Genomic DNA, 5137 nt, shown 5'->3' on the forward strand with positions numbered 1-5137 from the left:
GAGGCCTGGGATCGGTGTGGAAGCCGTGTTGACGGTGGCGCGCGGCTGCCGGTACGCGACGACGCAGCACATCTCTCGGCGACCTTGACCGCGGCGCACTGGTCCTCCCGACCGCTGGCGGCACCATATACATAGTGTGCGCAGCATCGCCTTGCCTGTGCGGTGGCCCTTGGCCGCGACCGCTTGGGGCCGGTGAGGCGCGGCTTCGGCAGCAGCCAACGGGCGTCGACCGGCGCGACGGCGCATGGCATCGGCATCAGCATGCAATGGCGCGTCGTCGAGACAAGAGACATGCTGGCTTGTGCTGCGGCAGGAGTAAATTCTCCTTCAGAGGAGGAGGACGGCGCGTCGGGGCCCTCTGTCCCTCGCTGTTGAGGCGACGACGGCGGATGGCTGGGAGGCGGCCGAGGCCGCCGTTTGGTCAATGTGGACGGAAGCCGTCCCGTCGCCTCTTCCTTATCCTTTTTTTTTTAGAAGAGCCTCTTCCTTATCCGATCTGGGTCGGTGCGGTCCTCTGGACCGGCCAAAGACCCATCTCGATCTAGAGAAAGAAAAAAAGGAACTGGTTTCGATTGTGCTGATTCGGCCCAGAACTATTTTTTTAAGTTTTCCTTTTCTGCTTTAGCTTTTGGCTATGCAGTTCTTGTATGTATGTGTTTTTACATTAATTTCATGTATATTACTATATCATAAAGCACACTAGTGTATCAACATATTTGATTAGGCAATTTGATGATTGCTATATGTTGACGATTCTAGAAAATAAATTTACTAGAGTAAATTAATGGGCATGAAGATTTCATGCGGGATATGTTGAACACTAGTGGTTGGAGCGCGCCCTTGGCGCGCCTCCTGTGCGGTGCTTTGCGCGCTTGCTTGGTTGTGCAGTTGTTTATGGTCGATGGTCCTCTTTCGTTTAACAACTTATTATATTTGTGGTGCATCAGTGCATGTTAGAGATAGGAGCAGCAAACAAACAATTCCAGCTCACTGCTTGTTGCCTACTTCTACCCTGCCCTGCAACTGCACCTGCTATCTTTGACTTGTTCTCTTTAGTTCAAGGATCAATCTGTAATTTACATTTTAAGTCAAAATATGATTAACACTATCTTATTCATAATCCCACGATGTAACTATGCAAGCTTCAAGTCGATAGTAAGGAATCTCTTCAGAATGAAACATCATTCAGTTTATTCTTACACAAGTCCAGGTTGCCACTACTGAACTTGTAATCTTGAGAGCGTCCTGGATCATCACAGTTACTACAAATGATGCCAATCAGAAAATTCTTGTCAGCACAAAGCACCAAACTTATACATGTATTGCATTGTACATGAAAAAAATGATTAAGACAGTGAGAATGTAGCATGCTCTTCATCAGCTCCTTCACCTTCTAAATCTTTCCTTCAAATCCATTTGCAGATCTGCAGTAAATATATGTGCGTAAATCAGTCATCAACAAAAAAGGAATAAAGATCTATAAACTTTGGGTACTATTTTTGTTATAAAACTGAAGAGCAAATTCTTGGCATTTGCATCATACAAAAGGGGCAAAAAAACGATGGCCGATGTTAGTTGCTTCCTGATGAATACCAAAATGAACATGTATTAATGCATCCACGTTGCTCTACAATATTACCATACTTCTCTATGAACCTACATTCAACTGATGGGAATCAACTTGATGTATTACAGTTTCAGCTAGCAAGAGAACATTCATATTCAAAAACTGACAAGAGCTCTCAATGCGACATGCACCCAAACAGTTCCTAGAACTCAAGTGAAGTGGGTGAGGAAATTAAGCAGCCACCCAACCCCTACACCTGCGATGTTCCCAGTTAGTGAAAATTTTATATTCTAATCATCATAGCCTTCAAGCTTGTATAAATTATTATTTTTTCGCATAGATGAAATTAATATGTAGAGTCAACTTAGGTGTACAAATTACCTCGTCAGCTTGATTTGTCTCAAGCAAATCATGCGTCAACGATTCAAAATGAATAAGCTCCAGCTGTCCTTCATTAAAACTGAGAAGTAAAAAAATAGCTATTCAGTTCAACATTTTCAAGAATTAATATAACTCATAGCCATGGATGATATCATGTTCACAGCAAATGAAAACATGAAACCTGCACAAATTATAGGGTACTCAATGCTCACTCTCCCAGATCCAAAGCGGATGGCGAACATCTCCTTAAATTCATAGTCGGCAAAATCCAGTGTGTGCCACACACACAACTTATCGCTCCCAGCATGCTACTGCATCTTCTTCGTGGCCACAACAACACACCAAATATCAAGATGTAAGAAAAGCCCAACTATCTAATATGCAAATCAAAATCACATGCACATCACCACAACGCATAAATGTCATGATAGTTTAAATTTTCATTTTTAGTAGGGAATGGTAGTTCCGAATGCTTTGTATATTCTTAAGCTAGGAGTGCACAATACACACCATATCCTTGAGCTAAAGCTTGATTCTTGGTAGAACTGTATCCCGCATGTTTATATACAGAAGCAACCAATCAAATCTCTTCACTATGAACAACTTTTTCTTTTCTTTTAGCTTTAGGAGGTTCATCAAACATAAAAAAAAATCTCGTTAGCAATGTACCCATCAGAAATAGAAAGGCCAACAAAATTCTGGTCAACAGGAATACATAAATTAGTCATCCAGCAAAAGACTGTTTCCTTTAAGAGAAAACACAATTCAAAAGTATGCAAAGAAATAAATGAGATAGATTTAATATCGAATGCCAATAATTACTCTTACGTGTTATTTGACATAGTGTCACAAACTCCTTAACATTAGTTTCAGTCTGGGTGCGGACAAATGTATTATCATGAACTGAATCCACGCTACCCAGGATCTGCAAAGACATTGAAGCAAATGCTGCAGAATTCCTGTCCAATCCATGTCTAGCTATAGTATTTTAGCGCCTACGGCAATGTATCTAGTAAAATATTTATTGAAATGTATCAAGAGCTCTGTACATCACCATACTCTATGTAGAAAGATAAGAGGCAGGTAAATGATTCAAAAATAATAACACCAAGAGTACAATAAATATGTACCACTAGTCTGAAGTGCCTCCCTAGAGTATGGTGTGTTGCAATCTTTTCTAAGCACATCACATATTCAGCTATAAAGTACCAAACCTAATCCTGAATGACCTATTGCTGGTGGATTTTGCTTATTGGCAGTATGTACTCCGTATTCGATTACCCCTGACTGTACTTGAGATGAAAATATGTACCATAAAAATACTTACGAGGGTCTAGCGGCCTTTCAAATTTAAACCGCCAGTACTGAGAAGTAATCCCTGGTTGAACAGGTCACTCACTGAACCAAGAACTTGAGCCGTTTGATGACCAGGCTGATTATACCTTAACTAAACCTATACAGCATACCTAAGAAACTACTGCAACAAGGTCACTGCGATGGTTCCTGCTGATGTGGTTCCTGCTAAACACCTCCTGTTACTATCAGATAGTTTCATTATGTTATCACACCTACAAACTTCATCACTGATTCGTAGGAGTATTAGTAGAGAAGAAGATTATTGAAAATTCCTGGTTCCCTATCTGATCTCTACAGGATAAAGGCCTGAAGTCAAAACCACGTACACAATCTAATCCCAGTGGTTCTATTTTCTGATCGCAAATCAAACTGGATAAATTGATATGAGAAACAGAGAAATGACACTATCACTCCATCAAGCAATTAGACAAGACCGTCAAATCGAAATAAGTAAAAAATAATTAGCATGCCCTTGTATCAGTCACCATATATATGAAGGGAAAATGTCAGACTCCAATTGATATTATGAGAAAATGGTGAAAAAAGAACATACGATGCAATCTGTCGAACGCCTTGTGAGCAGAGTATAATGAGATGTAGGGATCAGTAAGTGGCTTGACCTGCACAGTTGTGCGACAGGAAAACAACTTCATCTGCGATGCTATATGCCTTAGCAATCATCAATGATTTACAATGAAACTACAAAGTTTTCTCACCCGCTCCTGCGTGTTCGTCTTCTTCACATCAGCAGCTGGCCTTGCCCACCTGACATCACCACCCGACACCACCTCCTAGAGATCTGATAGTCTGACGGTGACCTACATACAAGCACCAACAACATCAAGAATCAAGATCCAGTATTTCCACCATCTACCCATCCAACTATCAAGAACAAAGTAACCCAGTCAAGACATCACGGTCAACCTGCTCGGTCATCTCTGAATACTAACAAAAGATATCAATATTGGAGTGATGCAAAATGGTGAAATGACTCGCGCGTACAGCTGTACACTCGACACCATATGCATTTGCAAACATTGTGAGAGCACATATATACAGTCAAACAGAAAAGTTAAATGCTTCTTAAACTAAAAGGAAAATCCACGTATTTGAACCTTAATAGCAATTGCTTCAAACAGCCCGGGCTTGGGGCTGAGACGTGCGCCGTCGGCAGCGGATCAGATGCAGCTCCGCCATGTGCTACTTCTCCAGAGGAGGAGAGAGCCGGTCAAAGAGGAGAGGAAGAGGCATGGCTGGAGGTTGGCTAGGAGAGAACCGCCTTATATCTAGGCGACGGAGGAAGGAGGCGTCGATGCAGAATCGGAGCCGCGCAGTTCGGTGCCGCAGCTCTCTGCAGTCGTTGCTGCCACGAGCCCGTCGGCCACCGCTGCTCCTCCGGCGGCCGCATCCAGTCGTTGTTGCTCATCTTGAGCGGTTGCCTGTGCGTGCCTGGAGGCGAGGGAGAGAGGGAGAGAAGTAGGAGATGTGTGTGGGGGCCGAAGCTAGGAGCAGGGATTGGGCGGCGACTGCGGTAACCCTAGCCGCCACTCGGGGGAGGAAACGAGAGAGGGCGAAATCGAGGAGACCAGCAGAGGATTGACGATACAACGCGCTTTCACCATTTTTTTCTCTCTTTTCTTTTCTAGATGTGGTGGCCCAGCCCATCTTTTTTGTCTGGTAGTTGATCCTACGTGGATAGCGCGAGCGGGCGCTCCTTCCGCGTACGTTAATGCTTCTCGATATTCAGAATGAATTTGCTGAGTTTGCCTGAATCTTAGTTCTACCATAACCGCACATGCTCACGGGGATCTTGCTATAGCTGATATAGCATAC

The 5137-nt window shown here is 43.3% G+C and overlaps 1 long non-coding RNA gene across 5 annotated transcripts; it reads right to left on the bottom strand.

Moving 5' to 3' along the window:
- Positions 1–1143: 1143 nt before the first annotated feature.
- Positions 1144–4900, bottom strand: LOC119285900. Of its 5 annotated transcripts, none has more exons than XR_005139963.1 (6): positions 4420–4900; positions 4021–4122; positions 3858–3924; positions 2161–2873; positions 1949–2027; positions 1144–1424 (listed from the first exon to the last, which is right to left on the bottom strand). It is a non-coding gene; the product is annotated as an uncharacterized LOC119285900 (long non-coding RNA). The 5 variants fall into 5 exon arrangements; XR_005139962.1 differs by having other exon boundaries at positions 2161–2569; positions 2777–3924; XR_005139964.1 differs by having other exon boundaries at positions 1144–1262; positions 1391–1424; positions 2161–3924.
- Between the last annotated feature and the right edge of the window lie 237 nt (positions 4901–5137).

The sequence above is a fragment of the Triticum dicoccoides genome, chromosome 4A (assembly GCF_002162155.2).
Source record: "Triticum dicoccoides isolate Atlit2015 ecotype Zavitan chromosome 4A, WEW_v2.0, whole genome shotgun sequence".
Taxonomy (NCBI): domain Eukaryota; kingdom Viridiplantae; phylum Streptophyta; class Magnoliopsida; order Poales; family Poaceae; genus Triticum; species Triticum dicoccoides.